At 42.8% G+C, this 22,508-nt stretch overlaps 1 protein-coding gene across 13 annotated transcripts in view; it reads right to left on the bottom strand.

The window, feature by feature from the left end:
• Nucleotides 1-22,508, bottom strand: part of PPARA (peroxisome proliferator activated receptor alpha) — a 275,101-nt gene that overhangs the window by 129,885 nt on the left and 122,708 nt on the right. For 6 of the 13 annotated variants that reach the window (XM_030960341.1, XM_030960336.1, XM_030960339.1 and 3 more), the window contains exons 1-2: nucleotides 18,687-18,868; nucleotides 3,957-4,182 (exon numbers count right to left, since the gene is read on the bottom strand). The gene's annotated coding sequence lies outside the window, so the exon portion shown is untranslated. Of the gene's footprint in view, nucleotides 1-3,956; nucleotides 4,183-18,052; nucleotides 18,284-18,686; nucleotides 18,869-19,804; nucleotides 20,443-20,899; nucleotides 20,963-21,217; nucleotides 21,977-22,508 lie in introns of those variants that run through there. The other 7 variants (XM_030960338.1, XM_030960340.1, XM_030960345.1 and 4 more) reach the window with 6 other exon arrangements.

The following is a 22,508-nucleotide window of genomic DNA, read 5'->3' as shown; positions in this document are numbered from 1 at the left end:
CTATGCCCAGGGAGCCAGAGATGGAATTAACATTGCAAGCTTAAATCTAAGATAAAACTCATCAGTGGATGCAGAATTATCACTCTCTCTCAGCAGCCAAGGGCCTCCCCCACACAGCTTAGCTCGGCACACTGTGCTCCAAGAGGGACCTGTTGTGGATGTGCCAGGCTGGCCCTGGGTGAGACCACACCTCACGGAGGCAGGAATTCCTCCTGCCCTGCTTACACAATGCTTGCAGACACCTCAAAGACTCCTTGAGCACTATTTGAGCTGTTTGGCAATTCTATCATTAGGGGTTATTACTGTGCAAGTTTCACCTGTAAAAATCCTTGTCCCACACTGGAGAAATATGTAAATAACCCCGCTCAGTAGCTTTAATAAAATTAAATGTATTTTTGTATTTATATTTAATAAAACGTATGAAATACTGAATGTAACTGTACCCATGTACAATACACTAACTCACAGCTTTCTATAGCAACACATATGCTGTTGGACTCATCAAGCAATTTCTATAGGGGCAGGATGATTAATTTCAATCCATACTTCTAAACACGTGTCTCACAGAATTAATGTATACTTTAATTACTGTGCCAAGCAGATGAGCACATAATAGCAGCTATCATTTCAGAACTTTACAGACGTGGTTCACTATTTGAAAAAAACCCCTCTTAGATGAACGTTTGCTTTACAAAAGCAGCAGATTCTTGATCTCATCGATGCTGCTTTATTTTAAAATTAAATCACAATTTCATGATACTCAGTATTGTTCTTAAAGCCTTGGGTTCTGCAGTTATGCAATTACATGACACCTAACAATTTTTAAGACTAAGTATATCTTTAACTGTTATGTTTTATGCTTAAAACCTGTATCTCAGCAGCTCAAAAACCACTCTGCCAAGAAACTCTACAGTGCTGTAACATCTTCTAGCATTTAAATTATGACATGATTTTTGAACCCAAGCTAATATTTTTCTATATTAATACCTGAAATTAGTAACGCCACACCATTAACCCAGAATCTGCTGTGAAGGCCAAGGCCAGCCAACAGCATCAGCTCCTGGCACTGCTTCCAGCAGATGGTCAGCAATAACACCCACAGCCCTTAAAGGGGCTGGACAGGAGCAATGCAGCTCACAGGGAGCCACTCTGCCTGTCCTGGTGCCAGCATCCCATGGGACAGCATGGGTCAGCCCCAGTCCTGAGAGGCTCCTGTGCCACCCCTCAGCCTGCTGAGCAATACTGCAGAATGACAGGGACCCCCACAATGCCCATCAGCCCTGTGAGAAGGGGCTAAGGGACCTGAATAGGCTTTGGTGACAGCCCCTCCACACCCAACAGGAGGCTAAGAGAAGCCAGAACCAGGTTATTCACAGTGGGGTGTGGTGGGAGAACAAGGGACAACAGACGGAATCTGAAATACAAAAGGTCTAGGCTAGAAACAATGGAAAACCTGTCTGCCATGAAGTCAGGCAAGAAGGAAGGGACTGCACAGAGAGGCTGTGCAGAATCCATACTCAGAGGCTTTCATGACCTAACTGAACAAAACCTTGAACCACCTGGTCTCAGCTGGCCAAGCTTTGAGCAGGAGGCTGGACCAGATGCCTCCCAAGGTCCTTCCACTCTGAAGGATGAGCCTATGACCCCCCTGTGCTGCTGACCATTGCTGCCTAACTGGAATGTTCCCTGGAGCTCATCTCTTCTCAGAAGATTTTATTTGCTCTGTTCACTTCTCAGAGACCCTTATTCTTGATACCCTTCAGGCCCTGGAAAAGTGTCTTGTCTGACACCCACGGGCCTTTTGCCTCTGAGAGCCAAAAGCTTCAGACAACTGAACCCCAAAGTATTTCAGCAATACTCTACAGCTCACAGGTTGGGTTTGGACTTTATTGTTCTATACAGTGAGTAACAACACACACACACACACACACAGCATTTAACATGCAGAAAGAGGAGTGAAATACTTGTTAATTTTTTCCTCATCATGAACAAAATCCAATTTAGTTTAGGACATTTTCCCCTTATCTTTTAAAACATATCTCACCTTGACGTATCTCTTCTCACTGAGGTCAAAACCACTGCTGAAACTGCTGGTATAAATGTACTTCCATTACCTTCCTCTCGCATATGTTCTACATTTTCAGCTCCCAAAGCATAGTGCAGAGATCAGGAAGAGCCCTATGGCAGCTTCCATGCAGAACAGAAACCCAGAACCCACTGGCAGCCTGGCCCATGAAGCAGATTTCCACACATGGACCTGTTTTTATGGCTACTGGAATGCTGAGCATAACACCACCAATACAACCACACACAAAGGAACTAACAAGCAGCAGTGTTGAGCTACCTAGAGCCCAAATTATATGACATTTGGAAATGCTCCTTAGGCTCTTACATGAGGTTCTGAGGACATTTTGGTACACAGACTTTACTGCTTAAGTCAGAAAATGGGACAGAACTCACAGAAACAAGTCTTACAAGCAGTTAGAAATACACAGCTAAAACAGGTGACCCCAAAGCAACTCACACACACAGCACAAACCTACCATACTCTTGTTAGAAGACCACCTGCCTAAAGCAACTGCTTTAGCTCCTGGAATGCTTTCTGCTTAATTTCTTTGTGTTGTCCAGCTGGGCCCTAACTCCATTTTGCCAATGTGTATAACTTCCCCTTAGAAAATATCAAATGGACAAATCAGGTTCCAGCCCCTGGAACCAAGATATTACTGAGCTCCATAAGCTATTAAGGGGTTTCAAATTATGGCAAACAAATCCCTCAAGGCTCACTTAGAAAAAAAAATATAAAAACACAGGTCTAAGCTTGCCAGACTGTCTGCCTCTCACATTCACACAAACCCGCCTCAGAAGAAAAAAAAAATCTTTATTATGTATGAGGTACAGACCATCTGCGATGGGCTTTGAGAGCCAACTTAAAAGTGGGGGGGAGGAGAGTGTTTCCAACTGCATTCACAGTCAGTGAAGAGCTTGAGACTCAGCAGCTGTCTGTGAAGAGGGAAGAGGTGGTGGGTCAGGATGAATGAGGCTGCACAAGACCTGCCAGGGTCAAGGATGGAAAGGCACATTGTTACACACAAACTGTGTGGAGAAGCATATGGAGAACAGCAGCAAGAACCAAGAAAACCTCGTGGAGACAGTAAGATCATCCTATAAACCAAGGTATTCTAGGAGTGCTGCTTCCCTGTCACTGCAGAAAAGTAAGGGATGATAATATTATTATGTGGTTGTAATACAGACCACTGAACGCCTCATACCATGGGAAGTAATAATGGCAACAGCAGTAAACTGGTAGCAACAAAGAACATGGGAAGGCTTTCTTTTTTACCCTTTCTTTTAGAGAATTATACACATCTTTCCATATCAGTCTTCAAAATTTTCGTAATTCTTTTGACACCTCTTTTCGCTACTCCACTACACATATCTGTATTAGCCATTTACTGTTATGCATACCATACAGCTCAAGAATGTTTCATTTCTGAAAAGGAAAAAAATTACTTGAAAAAAAAAATTAACCACTGAAACTAGAGTTAGAATTAACCCTCCCTGTCCAAAAAACCCCAAATCCCATGAGAACATTTTCTAACTAAACCCATGAGAATGTTTTCTAACATCTAGCAGATTGCTGAGCCTTTGTGTGTTTGCAGCTCAACAAACAGGACAGTTCCTTTGGCTGCAAATTAACTGTGACCAGGTTAATATGAGTAAACCCTTACAAGTGACTGTTGCTGATTCTGTCAGGAAGCAAATCTATTTACATCTCTACTCAAGCCAAAATCATCACAAGTATTTGTCCTGTTTCATAAAATTTTCCAGGCTTTTTAAACACTACAAATTAAACCCTGCATTCACTGTATCGTTGGCTAAAAGTCACTCATGTCTGTGGGGCCAGGCTGTCACCTGGACCGTGAGTGTGTGTATGGGCTGATCCTGTGAATACTTACCAGCTGTGGAAGAGGCATGGGTGAATCTCGCCGTCACACACCCAACTCCCTTTTCCCAGTGGGCTGCTCCAGCTGGCTGCTGGGGATGAGGGCTCTCCATGCTAAATCCACGGGCTCCAGTGGCAGCTGGGGGTGAGGGCTCCATGCTGAATCCACGGGCTCAGATCTCGGGTGCGCTGCAGCAGCTCCGCAGCCAGCGATGCCCTTCCAAGGGCCAGAGCAGGACCTGCGGGTTTGCAATGAGGCAGCTCAGGTGTGCGTTCTGCTGAGGAAGCACAAATCCCCAGGGAAAGGGTGGGGTGGGGAGTTTGGGGCAGCAGCAACTCCAAGCAGCTTCCAGGAGGCTTGCCAGAGGTTGTCTGCCAGCGGCTCAGCTCTGCTCCTGTGCAGAGCCCGCACATGCCCGGGCCTTCGGCAACACCCGCGCCTGCACAGGAGGCTGAGGCCTGGTGGAATCAGGCACCTTCCAAACGGGCACCAGGACATCGCTTTCACTTTGCTCAGGAACTACAAAGACCAGGAGAAACAGTGCAGGAGTGCTGGGCTTGCTCATTTATTTAAAATAAGATCAATGTTGCCAATATCTGTGCCAATAGCTGTAGAAAATTTACTGGCTGTGCCTCTGCAACTCCACACTGCATCAATTCAGATGAGCCCTTGCTATGAGAATGCCTTTTTACCCACCTATCTAGGAATATGGTTATGCCTAAGCAGGGAATTTTAAGTTGTTTCCCAGACTGTTCCTGAATCCAACTGCAACCTGTTTATTTTGACCTCAGTTCTTAGAAACTGTTGATGCCACGGTAGAAATATGCTGTGTGTTCCAACAGGCAACAAACAGTCCTAATGAGAGCACACTCCATCTGTGCTGCCAGTGCACACAGCCTCAGCCTATAGCTCGGATACGCTGGAGCTGAGCGTGCAGGGACGAGCTCACGCTGCAAGGGACGTCCTGGCACAGCAGAGTTCCCCAAAACAGGCCTCTGGGAGAGTCCTGAGGCAGCCAGGGTAGGCACCAGCAGCACCTGAGCTCTCCCCTCCCTGTTCTGAGTTTGCAGAGTACAAGCGCTTACGTTTTTTAAAACGTTCCAAAACTACAAAGTAAAGAAAGCTGACTTAAAAACTGCCCAGTGCTCTCAAAAGGTAGGAGTTACAGCGTGCAGAACATATGGCACTATTTACAGCTGGCTTGCACACTGGATTCAAGGGAATTTTCCATCAGCCTCGTACTCTGCAAAAGGTACATTACAGAAAAATGCATGTGGGGATCCTTTAATTTCTCTTGCATCTTCTCTTATAAGATGCAGCTGGGGAGCAACACCCACTGGTATTGGTAGCATGAAACGGCGATCCTTTCCTGTTACTGAGGTCTGGTACAAATTACCATGGATTTAGAGGCACTGTATAAAAGACAGTGCTGATTTGTTTCTAAATTTGTATCTTGATTACACTGTCAGGCCATAGCACAAATGCAGAGCTCACCTGACTTTAAAATCCTACAACAATAAATTATCCAAAAGTGCAGTACAATTTGGAAATGCTTATAAATGGATCAATACTCTGTCTTATGTTTAGATTTTACATCTTGGTCATGCCAAATCAAATGGAATAGAAGCAGCACTTTACATTCAAACTGTAAACTCAGTGTGCTCCTAATAAAACTGTATGTGAGGGGAGATTGTGAAGCAGGATTTTAAAAACCACCAAGCTGGCCAACAGGATAACAACCGCATTATTATTTTCAGCATAATTTTTAACTGTGTTGTGGTAAACAAAAAAACAAATATAAAGGGCCCAAGCTCCTATTCTCAGGAACTCGCATGCAAACTTGCATGGGTCAGATCAGTGGTTTTCAGCATTTACCCCTGTAAATAGAGCAGAATTTGGTCTCATTCATTAAAGCAAAGTCATTTACTTCGGAATAGCTTCAGTGATACTGAATATATTTTAACTACCCAGAATCTCAACATCTAGGATTAGTGCCGCAAACACACATAGGCATTGCAGTCTAATGAAAGAAAAAGTCAATACAAATATAGTGCAGCAAAAGTGAGATCAGCCATGCAGAACTTCCAAAAAGTAGCTTAGGAATTAAACTACTATTATTAAAGCTACTGTTATTGAGCTATGTTAGAGCCTTCACAGTTTACAGAACCATTCTGCATAATGCAAATATTATAAAACAGAATAGATCAGTTTTCCATCATAATTACAAGCCACTGCTGTTCCTAAAGCTTTTGCTTTTTTAACTGATGTTCTTGTATGTTTGAACACAGTTTTTCTACTTGCTTTTACACAGGGTATCCATGTAAGAAAAGAGCTATTCTAAATTAATTAATCAACACACACCCTTCCAAAGAGGGAATATATGATAAAAGTATTACATAGTGAAGTTCAGGCATATTTTTATACTCACAAAAGAGGGTAATTGATCCCCCCCCCTCTCCCCAGTTTCAAATGTGGAACTTGGCTGCTATGGATTCTTTCCCACACAAATCAAGCCCTAGCTCTTTTGAATTGAAACAATATGGGATGATTATTGTGGGAAATTTTTTACTGTTACTGTAATTTAAAACTTTCTGTACCTAATTTTGCATTTTCTATAAATCAAAAACCCATTTCACTTAGGGCTACAATTAAACAGAGGAAATCAAAGACTAACTTCTAAGCAAGTCTTGCTATTAATCATAGGACAAACTAGTAGTACAACTACTTTTACTGCAGTTCCTTTCTGCCTGGGAACTACATTTTCATCTGAAGCTCGAGTTCTTTAGAGGAAGCTGTGCCACAGATGAGACAAATTAAGCAGAGGTACAGCAAGTGGGAGAGCACCATGTGCTGTTGAGGATGAGCCTGCCCAGCACGGGACTTCTGCAGAGACAACGACTCAGGGTCTGACGCTGCCATTCCAGAAGCTACTATGCCTCTTCCTCCACCAGGAGCAGCCACGGAGTCACGGCTGCTGCTTTACATATCTGAACTGAAATCAGCATCTTTGTCCGTTTAAAAGAAAAATTTACAAAAGCAGTGGATTTCAACACTGATGTTTGTATTGAAAACAGGACACGCGAACACAAAATGAAAATCGGAGTGCAAAATGAAAATCGGAGTGCAAAATGAAACCGTGTGCAATATGGAAACATAGGTCTTCTGTTTTTTCAATTCGGAAATTAGATGATGTATTTTTATTTTCTAAAAATAAAAAAATGCATATTGATTGCTAGACAAAATAAAACATGAATTCTCAAATCAACAGAAACATGTTTCGCCCAGCTGTCTTTATTTTTTTTTCTCTGTGTCTGTTTCTCAAAGAAAAATTTTTATGTAATTTCTTTTTTTTCAAGTGTTTTAGGGAGAGGTTTAATGTCTCATGGTGTTAGCCATTGCAAAACTCCTACAGAGGTACAAGTCATACAAGCCATCACATTATTTACAGCAGTGTATCTACAATAAGAATAGGTGATACTAGTAATTTATTCATAAAATATATGCTCCAAAAAAATTTGGCTTCCAGTTAAATAGTCTGCAATGTGTATATTCCATGCTAAAGAGGAGCCTTTTAATGACTGCAAAATAAAATTTAAATATATCTTGTAAAAAATGCCACTTTTTAAAATCAGACACAAAGAAAACAGCTGTGAGGAGTTTGAGGACTTATTGGAAGGGCTTCTTACAGAAACAAAACAAAACCTTCCCAACAGTGACTTACGACTCCAATACTGTGATTCAACAAAACCTCAATGGAAATGGTTTCACCTCTGAGCACAACTAGATTTCAGAAGTAAATTACTTACTAAGGCTATAGATTGAAACATTGTTTTACCATTGATTTTCTTCCTAACTAAGATCTCTCACGTACTCGCAACTCTCATTATCTCTGACAATGAACTCCTGCAGCAATTGACACACCTGTTTCTCAAAAAGCCATGAAACCATGTCAGTGGCTGTGGCACCAGGAGCTCCCAGGCCTTTGCTTCAGGCTGCTGAAACCTGCTCATCCCTTTGAGCACACCTTTCACTGGGGACAACAGAGAGCTTCTTCTGCCTTCCTCTGATGTCCCTATCAGTCAAAGGCAGGCACCCACCACACAGGAGGTGAACGAGCAAAACAATGCCTGCAAACACAGCTTTGCCTACCAGGAATGTTGGAAAGACTGGATATCAATTGACCTAAAGGGTGAAAAAAGAGAGAGTGGGAAAAACCCAAAAAATCAAACACAGAAGTTTGGAAGTCTCGTGCAAAGAGCATGAAAAAAGCCCGGAGCACTTACTGCATGTAGATAGCTACAAACCCTGCCCAACTCCACAGTCCAAACTGGAACACCTACACCTTCTCTTTTTCTGTTTATCACATTCATTTCTCCCATTTGATCTCAACTGATACTGCAAACAAGAGACGGGAGCTGCCTGCCCCGGACAGCTTGTACACCCCTGGTGCTCAGGACATCCATATGCAACTGGGCCTGGGAGTGGAAATGAGAGTCCAGAACCATTAGCTAACAAAAGCACTCCTGAGCCAGCTGGAGACACCAAAATAAACACCAGCACCTCAACTCAGGGGCCCAGCAGCACTCACCCAAAGATTTTCAGAGCCATTAATAATCAGAATATAAAGCTGCCAAACTGGGCAGAGGAATACTAGGGAACATTTCAGAGAAGTCTGGCTGCAGGACTCCTGTATTCCTACCTTTGGTTCAAAGCACTGGTTTGCCAGTGAGCACCAAGCAGCTGGGGATGAGGGGAGAAGGGATGGACAGGCAGAAAGGACATGGAAAGAGGACACAGAGAGTCCCACTCCAGGACTACATGTGGGTGCACAGGTCAGCCCTATGCACAAGCACCTGCAGGACTTGGTTTTCACAGGTACATTTATTAAAAATGCAGGGAAAAACTAAACCCAAACAGCTTTTCCAGAGTTTCTGAAACACCCTGGCCTGCTGGAGCTGTCCACACGGTGGAACCAGCGTGGCTCTGTGCACTCAGCTGCTCCTCACTGAGCACCCCGTGTGTCTGGGACACTCCAGGGTGGCCAGGCTCTTGGGGAAGGGACACTAGACACGGAGTGACCCAGACATCTGCTGCTCCAGCCACTGCAACACCACAGTGTCAGTGTGGACAAACCTGCCTCCCAGAAGCCAAGCTCCTCGTGCAAACAGAGGAGAGGCTGCTGCAAAAAGAAAGGAGTCCTAAACTCAATTACATTTAGGCAAGTAGGAGGATAAAAAGAATAGAATTGTCAGAGAGCAAAAGAAATAAAAATCCAGCAAACAAAACATGTAAAATGTGCTAATGTCTTTATATTTAAAAGTTACCACCCAGCTTTCTGTTCTGCAGGGAGCATATAAAATGTTATGATTTGTAAGTTCTAGTTTTCATGGTCATTGTCTGGTATTCTGTAAAGGTTCGAGGGATTGTTGTTTTTTTAATTTTTTTACGCAATGATCTACCTAACCTCCCCATATAACCTTAAAATGCTATCAACATACCAGATTTTGATTACTTGCACAGCAGAATCCTAAACTGGAAGCATAAGAGACCAGGCAATTTCACAGCATCCTTCTCCCAAGCCATTCAGATCCGACCTGAACTTTGATTCCAGATATATTGATGCAGATGCTGAGTGTGTTAGTCTCTCCTATTATTTATCAATGCATAAAACAGAGTGATTGTCTACAAGACAGTGGTGATGAAAGAAACCTCATGGCAAGCAATACATAACCTTTCCATTTTGGTAAGGAATACTAGTGAATTTTGAGAGGCAAGATGCCCCTTGTGCAAGGGCAGCACTGGACCCCTCAAATTCTGCAGGCTCTGCATTCTGAGCAACTCTCCCTTTCCAGAGCAGTGTTCTGTACTGTGTGTTGGCTTTATGTGGTTTATTCAGACATCAACTGGTTTTCACATCAGAAATCTCATGGGCAACACCAGATTTATCTCCAACTTAAAAGGGGAGGTGCTGAGGCATGGAAAGAGGAGGAAACTTGAAGAGGCTCTTACTCTTATACCCAAGGCTGAGTGAAAAAGAATCTCCCAACTTCTCACTCACTTTTCCAAACAATGGCATCACAATTCCCAATTCATCAAGGCCCAAATTCTGGACAACAGCATGTCTAGATTAATATTTTACAAATTAAAGGATATTATAAGAAAAGATAGAAGAATGACTAAATAAAGTCTCTGATCAAAATAAGCTGCAGTCCCAGAAGTGTTAATTGTTCTTTGTATCCATTATTTCTTCCAGTGGCTTCTACAGTAGTAGCTCATGGTACACAACAGACAGAAAAAAGCTGTTGGCCATCTGAAGTGATTTGAGTGGGCCTTAAACTTTATGCAGGCCTTGCAATAGCCATCAGCACGAAGCTGAAATTCACTCTGTGACGAGTGGCTTCATTTTTTTTTTTTTAATTGCCATTAGAAGCAGACCCATCCAACAGCTACTGCTCACTTGTGGAAACTTTTTTGTCCTGAGCATTCTACAGAAATGCTCAAACAGAGCTGGAACTGAGGCTGCAAGGGCACTGGCAAAGTGGTTTTGCAGCTTGATCTCCTGGTGTTAATTGAATTGTAACATTTTTCTTTTGTTCTTCCACTACTTGCAACCTTAAAACTAATAGACACAGTTAAGGTGTAGGCCTAGTTTTTCACAGATTAATTTTCAGGAGAGCTTGTTAGCAACTCCCGCTGAATCTTCAATTGCTCTTCCATTTAATGTTTTAGGTTAGATTGTATCTCAAGAGGAACATACTGAACAAGAAAAGTTACAAAATTCAGGAACTGGATACAGGTGCACTCACACCCCTTTTCACGGTGAAATCCAACCCGCCACCAGGCCTGTGTGGACTCTTCGGCGTATTCAGCTCAGGAGGCATTGAAAGTTAAAAAGCTTTCAGCAATTATTTCAACAATAATGGAATTTTAGTGCTTCTGTGTCCAGCCCAGAACCTTATATGGGTGCAAACCAGCCATATCCAGCTGACACTGTAAAGAAATCTATTTTGGGAAGAGAATTATGCTCATACTTTAAGTTCCTTCCAACTTGATAAAACCGACGGCAAGACATGGCCTGCAGTGTCCTGGACCAAAGGGACCTGCACAGCAAGGACACACACACGAAGGTCTCCTTAGAAAATTACACTTCTTCTGTGTTCACTGACTTCCACTCTGGCCTTCTCCTTACAACAGTCACAACCACCTTCCGTTTGGCTTTCCTGTCCCAAATCAGCCCATTCCTCGAGACTCCAGGCCACCTCATGCCCAGCTGGCTGCACCTGCAGCCATGTGCTATTCCTTAATAAATTTTAATTAATTAATTAGATAGAAATCCTTTTATCCTCTCTTAAGCAACGCTGCTGAGCTTTGATTCCTGAAAGCATTTTGGTGAAAACAAAATGCAAGCACCAGATAGATATCATTTTTATGCTGTTAAATACCACCCCCAAAAATCTTTTGTGTTATAGAGAAGTAATCACTAGTCTAAGTAAAGCGCTAAATAGCATCTTAAATGTGTACATTTGAATACTGTACATGCAACTTCACTTTTATTTACACCAAACAGGAGCACGCTCATGCAAAAAATACTCAGATTTCACACATGAGACATATACATAGTAACGTAGGTTATACTTTAAATGAAATAATTTTATAGAGACATTCAAAGGTACCAATAAGACAGTAGAAATAATTGTTTTAGTATAATTTAAAATGTAAATGTCATGTAATATGTAATTTAAATGTAAATCTGCACCTTAAACCTTCAATCCATCAATGTAAATCTCCATTTAAGAAATAAAATTTCCATGTGATCATGTTAATTCCTCCTTCTATAATAATTATAGAATGAGAAACGTATAACCTTCAATTAAAAACTGGTAACTAGCTATCTTCATAACAGGTCGAGTTGAAAAACTGTTTCTATAAAATGGTTACTAATAAAAATAAATTTTAAAATGTTAATTATTTATTCACATAATAACTAAGTAATCAAAAAACCCCTATACGTCACACTGTTTTAAAACCAAAACTAAACCTCACGATGAACCCCCGAAGCAAAACTGTATATGTCCTTTGGGCCTGTAACAGTTTCCATCCATTCTGGGATGTGATCAATTCCTTCCATGCACCCTGCAACTCATAAATGCGTGCTGGATTAGGAAGAATAGTGATGCCGTGTCCCTTAAAGAGAGAGAAAGCAAGATTCTGACACTCCTTGGGTTAAACTGGGTAAAGCAAGGAGGTACAAAAGCTCACTGCCCAAGTCTGAAGGCTGTGCAGAATGTAGCATTCTTTAAATGCACTTTAAGCGTCATTTGAGTTCAGGCTTCCTGCATCAGGTTTTTAAATTAGTGTTAGTTGGGTCTGAGAGTACAATCCAAAACCCTCTGATATCTGTGGGAGACTTTCCAGTGACTTAGGACTGGATATACTATTTTGCTTCCTATAGACAAATCAGATAATACATCTTATCTGCCAAAGGTAACAAAACGATCATGAGAACTCTCCTTTCTTAAAAAAAAAAAAAGTCTGCAACCAGAGAGAAAAATAAATATGGACATAAAAAAGCAGAAAATAAAGAATGATTTATCAAAGAGGAAAATATTTTGAAAATTATACTTGCTGTATATACAAATGTAGAAGTAAATATACCAGAGCTCTTTGTGTTTGGGTAGCAAAACAAATACAGTGATCAGAATCTCTTGGATGCAACAAAACAGCCTTCCTAGCCTTTTGCAGACTGCCTTCCAATAAAAAGCAAGAGCAGCTCTGGAAAGATTGCCAATGCATTTAGAAGTCCATGTCAAAGCTTCGTGTTCACCAACACAGAACTGCCTGAACTGAAACAACTGTCCATCTGAGACACTGTCAATATTTGTAGCTGCTTTATGGTTATTACACCCTGCAGATGAAAATGCAAATGAACTCTCCCACAGAACAGCCCCTCCTCGATCACCTATGTCACTGCGATTCCATGACACCAGCCACTGTGAGCAGTGCTCCAGAAATATTAACCTAACTTGTGTGAAAAAATCAGCATTAGGTGATCACCTTTACAGGCCCCTTAAACTGACTCCTCTCTCTGAGGAATTAACTTCAGTGTAAAACACCTTGGCCTAGCAGGGCTGTGAAAAACAAAAATGCTCTGCTCTCACATATTTCTCTAAGCTACTCAGTTCAGCAGCCTGTCCCCACAGCATTAAAATAAATAGACTTGATGGTGCTGCTCCTTGTCTTCTAAGCTTCTGTTTGCAGGATATTTTTCTACTTTAGAAATTATGTAAAATGAGGAAAAAAAAATCAGAGAAAAATAAAGAAAACACCAGCCTAAATAGTACTATTTTTTCTGATTTAGCACTCCAGAAATATTTGCCTCAGTAGTTATAAAACCACGTGAACTCTTTTATTATTGAAATTGTAGCTGGCCTCTCCTCTGGAAATGTCTGCTTACATTGACAAAGGAACTTCAGGAGCTGAATGAATGCCACAGCAAACATATCGGTGTGAAGGTATCTGAATAAATGGGCAACACGCTAAGTGTCCTTCAGATTTAAAGTATGGCAAAATATCAGTCAGCAATTCAAATGCAATCAATCAAGGGCTGTAGAAAATGATGACTTAATTAATATTTGATAAAGGTATATTGGTTATTATAATAGTAAATTCATTTTTCCTTAGCTCCTCTTCCCTCCCCTTTGCAAAATGTTCGATCGGTATGCAAAGCAATTTACTTCTCTATTTGCGCTTTAACAAGTTTGAAAAGAGCAAATCACTTTGAAACTCCACACAGATTGGACAGGAGCTAAATGTTTTCCTTGGCAGATAACAGGATACGACGGTTGAGGTTAATTTAAATTTACGTGTGTAAAAATAAATAGGCAGTACATTGCCATCTCAGATCTATAGACTCCTTCCAAAAAGGCTGCCCTAATTTAAATAAAGAATGCATAAGGTAATGCATCAGCTACATACCAAATATTGACCCAGCATTCCCTGTTTTTTATTCATAGAACACGCATTTGGAGCACCAGTGAGATAAAGCTCTTTGGAGCACCACCCCCCCTTTTTTTTTAAAGCAAAACAACAAAACGGGATTCATGCTTAGATGTGTATTTTGTATTTTGGAGCATCACGTCTAGACAATTTTTATGAGAGTTTTGAAAAGTTATGTGGAAGACCCTGAAAACCACTGTAGCAGTCAGATCTTTATTTGAAACTATTATGCATATAGTCTTAATTCAGATCCCATTTGAAGTCAGTGAAAAAACCCCTGTCGCCTTCAGAGGCCTTTGGATCAGATCCTTTGTTTCCAGAGGTACAGAACAGCAAATTTCAAACGTATGCAAGAACGAGGAGTATACAACTACTAAATAAATGGTAACACTCACTAATCTGTGAAAAAAGACAGTTTTTATAAAGGGCAACTCAAAATTATGAGATCTCATATTTGATGGAATATTTTTTTTGAAAAGACAGGCTGCAAAAGGCCTGATCTGGAGCATTTTATTCCTACATATCCCTCTACAAATGAAGGTGTCTTGAACAGAATTACATTCTATTTTGGAGATCATAAGTCAAATTTAAATAAAATCCTTCTAGAACTGGAGATTTAAAATATCCTCTATGAGTGCAGAGAAATACCTGTGGACACATTTCTGCACCACTGCTAAGAGAATCACAGACTGGTTCGCTCTCTAGTGAGAAGTTACAGGCCAGCATAATTAGTGATTCCACAAATGTGCACACAGGCTATGTTAGTGAATATCTGGCAGAGGGGGATTGCTCCAAAGCCCATCAAACTCAGCTCAACAGAATTCAATGTATTGTGGCTCAGGTACGGAGCACAGATCTGCACAGCCCAGTACAGTTCACAGCAGATAAACTCAGGACTTGCAGAAGTGCGTGTGCACTTCCAAACACCTACCCGTCCATTTGCTATCTACTGGGATCACTGCTAGGGAATGCCTATTGTGCTGGCTACAGGGATTCCAACTTTTTGTCTTCTGGCTGCAAACGTGAGTCTAGCTGCACACACACTGAATAAATGAACACTTATCTCTGCGACAATCAAACGCGCTGGGCGAGCACACACTGCACAAACACGCATGCAGCTACGAAGGAACACGCTCCACACTGTGTCTTGTTTGAGAAACAAAAACATATGCAATCATATTTTTAAATTATTTCCCCCCCCCTTCTCAGACAGGTACAGGTGCCATAAACCAGCATTAGAACTGTGGCAGCGTGGCTTTGTTGTGCATGTCAGACCTGCACAAGCACCACCACTGCAGGGGGAGGAGGGAGGGCTGATTACCGGCACCTGCTTCAAGCTGCGAGGGACTGATGCAGTTAGCAGGAAAAATGCCTAATTAGAGCACATTTCCATTTTCCTGAGGGAAGGTGTCACCATCACGGGCCTGCCCCTGCCCTGAGCACCCATGTGCATGGCAGACTCTGAGCACCAAGGCCCTGCCAAGCTTTATGGAACATGTGGCACACGGATGGAGGCCGAGTGCAGCACAGAACCCATTCTGCTCGCAGGGGAGCTGATGAAGCACTTAGTGGATGTGAATTACATCCCCCTGCTCAAAAAAAAAAAAAATCAGGGTTCTTTTTTCCCAAAGAAAACTGGATGAGAAAAGGCATTCCTTCCACTCCTTTTATTCCTCCTTAGCTGCTACCGAAGGTTTATGAATACTTGGCATGTACTATGAGAAGACAGTGCTGTACCCATAGAGCCACACAAAATACAATCCAGCCTCACAGTCCTACTCATCTCACACATGCAACAAAGACGAGAACCCCGGACTGCACTCATATCTAGAAGAGCTAACTCCCACTTCATTCTCTTTCCCTTTCTCCTTCTCCCTTTTCCCTCTCCTTTACCCACAATAAAATCTCTCTTAACCTGATCCAAACCTGGCAACATTCATCCGGACAAAATTACAATTAATCTTAAAAAGTTTAGCCAAATGGCCCAGTTGCTATCTCTGGCAGTGAGGATCCCATGGTAGGCTGCCTGCCTGCAGATCCTGTTCCTGGGGATCACTGCTGTGCCACGCACGGAGCGCGGCTCTGCCCAGCACCCCGCACCCTCTCAGGCCTAGAGCACATGGACCTCACCCTTGTGTTCCCCTCGCTCTCCACACCAGGAGGTAAAAGCCAGATTTTCAGCCAAGATAGGTGGGAGGTTAACAAGAGACAGTTCATTTATCAGCAACTCCTTAAATTTCCTTTCGGAGGACAAAATTGCATTTTAAGGATTGAGATGAGGAAGAAACACTCATTTTGCCCTCAACTTGCTCTATCATTGATTATTTTAATTCTGTTTCACTCAATTATTACCTGAAAATATGCAAAACTTCATAATTATTATCTGAAAATATGCCAAACTTCATCCTAGCCAGCTATAAATCTTTTAATTAAGCAAAGTATTGTCTATGCTTTTCATTTTCCATTACATGCACCAAACATTTTGTACGAGAATTTTGGCACTCCAACACAAAACACTTTCAAAATGTAAATGCTCCAGCTCACATGCATAATTTCTGAAGACATTCATCTGAGGGGCTGAATAGTTCTATCAGCACTTATATTTCAAGTTACAGACTAAAAATAATTTTAAATTTAAACCCTGGAAATTGCCAATCTAATGAACAGATTTTAATCCCTCTTCAATTAACATGCACGTGGTCTTTATACACTGCTATGATCAGCATATTTATAGAAACCCTCACTGCGAAATAAACCAGGCAATTCTGCTTCTTTTACTTGCAGAGTTAATTTCTAGCAAGCCTCCACAAAATAATGAACTAATATGTGAGATATAATTTTATATTCCTTTAAGCTAGTCCTCATCAACAAAGCAGCACCCAAGTACTACAACCTAAGGATAAAAAAGAAACCTTCTTTAGATAAATAGCATCATTAGGAGCAATACTGCCAAGTACTCTGAAATTTCTCAGTGAGGAGTGTTCAGCAGTTTGTGAACCCTCAACTAAGATTTTATTTGCGTTGTACCGTGTTGCTGCTACAGGCCTCTAAAAACTACTTTGAAGAAATTAATTTTAGCTATCACCAAGCCATATGTTCCTAAATTCCTTTCTTAATCTACACAGTTCCCTAAAATATTCTCTAGTTACTTTGAGCATGATCAGCCAATAAATACTGCTTTACTACTTAAAGTTATGAGTTGTATTTCAGTTTATGTTGCCATAAAACACTTCTAATGCAATGCCAATACGGAGATGGTTTGGATACAATGCTGTCAATGGCCTGAATTTTAAATTATTTTTGTATAAATCACTAAGTATTTTCAAATTATTTTGGGTTTTTTTTTTTTTGGGGGGGGGGCAGCTTTATTTAGTTGGGGGGGTTTGTTTGTTTTATTTTGCAGAGAAAACCCCTGAACTTATTTGTATTTGGTCTGTTATTTACTTTAAATCCTAGACATAAATAAAATTAACAGGAAAAGATTAAAATATTTTACACAAGCCTCCCATTTTTTCCAGTGCGCAGAAAAAGCATTTTGGTTTAGAAATACATATGAAAGGACTAGTTTCCTCATAAAGTGTCCTAAAATAGATTTATTTTCAGATACTTTAATTTCCACATAGATTAGTCTGTATAAAGAATTGAAAATACCTATTATTGTAAGTCTGGCAATTTCACAGTAGTAATAAATCCTAAGTGTTTAACTATCTGTCAAATTGCGCCTAACTCAGTACATCTCTAGCCACATGCTACTTTGGTCTATAAATGGCATTACTCTAATATTTAAGTATTCTACTTAAAATAAATTCCTTCATTAACACCCAAAGAGAAAGAGAGTGGGAGTGTGCGTGAGCATGTGCCAGGTCGCATACATAAAAAGATAAAAAGAAAATACACTTTTGGCACTTATGGACCTTTAAAGGCCTTGAAAAACATAATTTTTAAAATATATGATAAAAATGGTAATTAGAAACTAATAATGAACAATTCCAGGTATCAAAAAATTTAAAACATGAATGATGAAAATATTTACGTTCAAATTCACGTCGCTAAGAAAATCAGGAAATGTAATTGTGATGAGATACAATCATTGAAGAGCATCAGATAGTTACCTGCAAAGCCAGGAGTTGAGCAATGCCACCAGGTCCCTTCTCTCGTATGTGTCCCTACAAATAAACCCCATGCACTGGCTGGTGGCTATGTTACAGCTGCTCTGCACAGGGATGCTTAATAATGCTTCACACAGACCGAAATATTAAATAAATGTAAAAAACTTGCACCGCCCAACTTTGTTTCTTCTCTTAAGCTCCCTTCTATTTTTTATTTTTTAGAAGGAAAGGGAAAAGCGCCATTCAGGAAAGCAGTTATATTGTGCTCAATGAAGGCAGGACTGGCACAAGTCCTAGAACATTTGCATTCAGAAATAAAAGCTGTGATCGACCTTTGTCTGCTAAGAAAATGAAGCTTGCTGGTTTTAAACAGGCTAGCGAAGGGAGGGGCAGACTCGATAGAGAGGGAGAAGAGAACCTAAAAAACAGCAACAATAGCAAATATTAGTCTATCACATCCTTAATAGGCAGCAAAGCCATCCTCCCGAATGAGCCTGGACCTCGCCGGGCTGATAACGCACTCCTGGTTAATCATAAATTATCAGGCAGACGCGAGCCAATGTGCCGATCCCCACGTAGTTCCCGAAACTTGATTTTCCCACTTGGCATCCCCTGCGCTCCGGCGGGAGCAGCTTACCCTGGCAGGGCGGGACGGCGGCCCGCGAGCCGCCGATGGATGCGGCGCTGGGTGTTCCCCTGGCGGCTCCGCAGTCCCCGGGAAGGCGGGCGGGAGGCTCCGGGCGAGGCGGCGCATCTGCGCGGCCGGGCAGGCCCGGGAGGCGGCCTCGCCCCGCGCCCGCACCGGCCCCGCCGGCAACAATGGGCGGCTGCGAGCGAGGGGTGGCAGGGACGGCGGCGAAGGGAAGGGAGCAGAGCAGGCAGAAGGGAAGGGAGAAGAGAGGGGAGGGAGCGAGGGAGGGAGCGAGGGGGGAGAGACGGAGGGAAAGAGGAGAGGAGGGGAAAAAAGAGAAGCGTGTTAAGCTTGTCTGGTAGTTAACAAGTCTTGAATGAAGAATGTTAGCAAACAGACAAACAGCATGTCTGATGCATGCTAATAGTCCTGGCTTCACCACTGACAATATGAATAATTCAGCAGAAAGGAGGGAAAAGAAGAAGGGGGGAAAAAAAAAAAAAAAAAAAGGCATCCTCCCTTCACGCTCCCAAACGTCTGCAGAGGAGACGGGAATAAAAAGTATGCCGCAACTTTCTCCTTCCCACCCATCGCACAGAAAATATTCAACAAAAAGGCCGCTCGGGCACCAGCCCTTTCGCCAGCCCAGCCTCTCGGAGATTTTCGATTCCTATTTTTGTTGCCTATTAATTTCCCCCCCTTCCCTCCCCAACCCCCCTCCCTCTTTACCGCCTATTTTACTTCTTTTGTCTGGGAGCTGGCACCTGTCCCAGAGACGGCATTTTACTGCACATCCCCTTTTCCCTCCTCAGCAGAGAAAAGGGGAGGGGGGGGGGGGGGGGAAGGTCTGCAAGGACGAGACAGCCTGTGCACCCCCTGCCCCCCACCAGACATCCCCCCCATATTTCCTTTTCAGCCACGGTCCAATTACAGGGGGTTTGGAGGGATATCACACGCCCTATTTCACATGGTGCAGATACCTACAGCCATTAAAAACATATTTCTACGAAAGAGAAAGAGAAAGGCAGAGAAAGCAAGAGGCTCGCTCCCTGAGCAGCACTGTGCACTGGGACTCCAGGGAGGAAAATCACCAGCAAAAGCCCTCATCCTCAGAGCACACAAACCTGCAAAGCCCGAGTCATTGCTCAGGCAAAGGAATCCATTTCCTTCACAGAGGGAAAAGGGAGTGAGGGAAAGGGATGAGCAGAGGGGCGAGCCCTCGGCTCTTTGCCCTCTGCATTGGGATGTACAGCGCAGGAGAGGCGAGAACCAGCCCCGCTCGGGAACGCTGGGAGAGGAGAGGAGGGCTCAGGCAAGCAGAAGAAAAAGAAGATCCTATTTGCAGCATTTTTAAAAGTTCTGCTCTGGCAAAGGCCGTCTGAAGGGGAGGCCCTTGCAGCAAGAATGCGAGCAGCAGCCGCCTTTACAGAGTCCAGCCTCCTTCTTGTGAGCGACTGGAGCAGTCTGGCGGAGGAGGAGGAGGACGACGTGAGCCAGCGAAACGCAGCGGGCTGGAGCTGATGATGAAAGCGGCACGGCCCTGCGCGGACGGGCTCCTTTCCATCCCCCGCAGCCACGGGCACACGGACACGCAGCGAGCCCGGCTCTGCTGCCACCCCCGCCGGGGACCCCCGCGGGCCGGGGGCTGCGATGGGGACGGCGCCGCCGGGAGGGGACCCGGCAGAGAGGCAGCAATGGGAGGAAAGGCGCTGCGCTGGAATGTAAATGCACCCACGCTATGGCAATATGCTTGACAGGGCAGTGCGGCTAATGAAGCTTTTAATTGGGGGAGGTGGGGGTGTGTGTGTGGGGGGGGTGGTTTCTACGGAAATATCTCCCGGGATTAAACGGAGAGAAGAGGCTCCTCTCTGCAGTCACACACCTACACCGCTCTGCGTAACACAGCAGTCCGCGAGGACCACGAACTACAGCACACACACACAAAACCAACCCCAACCTACCGAGCTGAAAATGGCTATTTGAAAAAGTAAACACTGTATGTGACAGAAAAACTTTGCGATTTTGTTTTCTCATGCCCTTACTTCCAAACCAGCTGCACAGCCAAGCTCAGGCTGCTTGGCCCTTATAACTCTCTTGGCACCGAGTCAAAAGCTGATAAGCATTTGGGCGAGACAGCTCAACTGCTGTGCTGGAAGAAAAACAGCTGCCATGATTGCTGTTTGATTGAGAGCGCTCGCATACACTCACAAAAAACATACCAGGCTGCAAGGACGGGCCACAAATGCCTGAGGATTCAGCTTCAGAAGATCAACATACATTTCCTTAAAAAAAAAAAAAAAGAAAAAAAATTATATAGTTTTGCCTCCAAACACCCTCCCCTTCTTTAAAGAAAACGTGCTGCGTCGACTTGCTTTTCTTCTTCCCATCCCCCTCCATAACCTCAAGCAAACTCAAGGAATTGTGCCAAAAGTCCCGTTGCTAGTTACCAAGTGCATTTTTTTAAACGTCCCTTTGATACTTCTTTCCCTCCTGCTTGCCATGGAATATGCAAGTAAGATAATCTTTCAATTACTTACAAGAAGTAATTAAAAAAGAACTTCTAGCTCAGCGTTCCTTTCCCTCTTTCTCTCTTAAGGGGCAAGAGGAGGGAAGCGAGGGGGAGAAGAATGTTTTTTCTCTTTGCCGAGTCCAACATTTGGCTTTTTCCATTTGTGGCAGATCACTGTAACGCTATTGTAAAACAACTTCCTGCCCCTTTTGGCTCACGTTCCAGAAGCTGCTAGGCTAAGTTCATAGCACAAACTTTTTTCCCCCTTGCCGAAGAAGATAGACAAAAAAAAAATTCCTGCAAATTATTTTCCCCCTTTTCTGGCTCATGGACTCACAAGGTGAATTTATTGCAGCTCTTTAAGAATATTACACAAGAGACGTCGGTATCCCAGCTGGATAATTCATAAGATGAAAAGGTGGGGTCATTATAAATATATGTCTGTGTGTGTCTGTGTGTGCCTGCATTTTAATTCTGTCATTTTGAATTGTTAAGTCTCAGTACCATCAGGTGGATAATGAGCTAAGCTGCTTCATCTGCCGTACTAATTTGTATATCTATCATAGCACAGATCATTGGCTCAGTACATACAGCCTCCTACTTTCCAATTGCTTTTGTGCTCTAAGGTGACCTGCATCTCTCTCATCTCCCTCCGCTTCTCGAAATGCTCAGCCTCATGAAAATACCCACTGGAAGCTCCTGAACCCTCCCTGCTAGAACCGGGAGACGTTGCAGTCTCTCTGCTATAAGCCAAAAAGGAAAACTAAGGCCTCCACAAGTTGCTCTCTCACGGTCTCTCCCTCCCTCCCTCCCTCTCCCTCTGTTTCTCTCATAGCAACAGCATTTCTTGGTGCGCCTGCTTTGGCATACATCAGCATTTCCACCGTCCAAGTGTCCTTTTGCGTCACATCTCGCCATTTCATTCAGCCAATGAAATCTCCTTCTTGCAATAAAAATATATAGACTTTTTCTGTTATTGGTATATTCAAAATTTTTTTTCATGTGCTTTTCTAACAAAAAACGTTGTCAAGCATTTGATTTGCCCTGCGCTGGGGGGGGCTGGAGGGGGGGAGGGTGGAGAGGGGGAGGAGACTGTACAAGATTCAACCTTGAAGAATCTTCTTTGTGGAAAATATGTTACCGTAAGAAAAAAGGGATCAGATAGTTACTTAAAGAAAGTCATAGTTGACCCTGTCACTTACTATTCATTTTGCTTATGCTATCATTGCTTTCCTGATGTACTTTTAAATCAGCTAGGCAGCTTCAGCTGATTGGAGAAGTCAATACCATGTGTATTGAAGTTTGTAAAATATTCTTCA

This window comes from Camarhynchus parvulus, chromosome 1A, assembly GCF_901933205.1.
Source record: "Camarhynchus parvulus chromosome 1A, STF_HiC, whole genome shotgun sequence".
NCBI lineage: Eukaryota > Metazoa > Chordata > Aves > Passeriformes > Thraupidae > Camarhynchus > Camarhynchus parvulus.
This window is presented reverse-complemented; position numbering and strand designations above follow the sequence as displayed.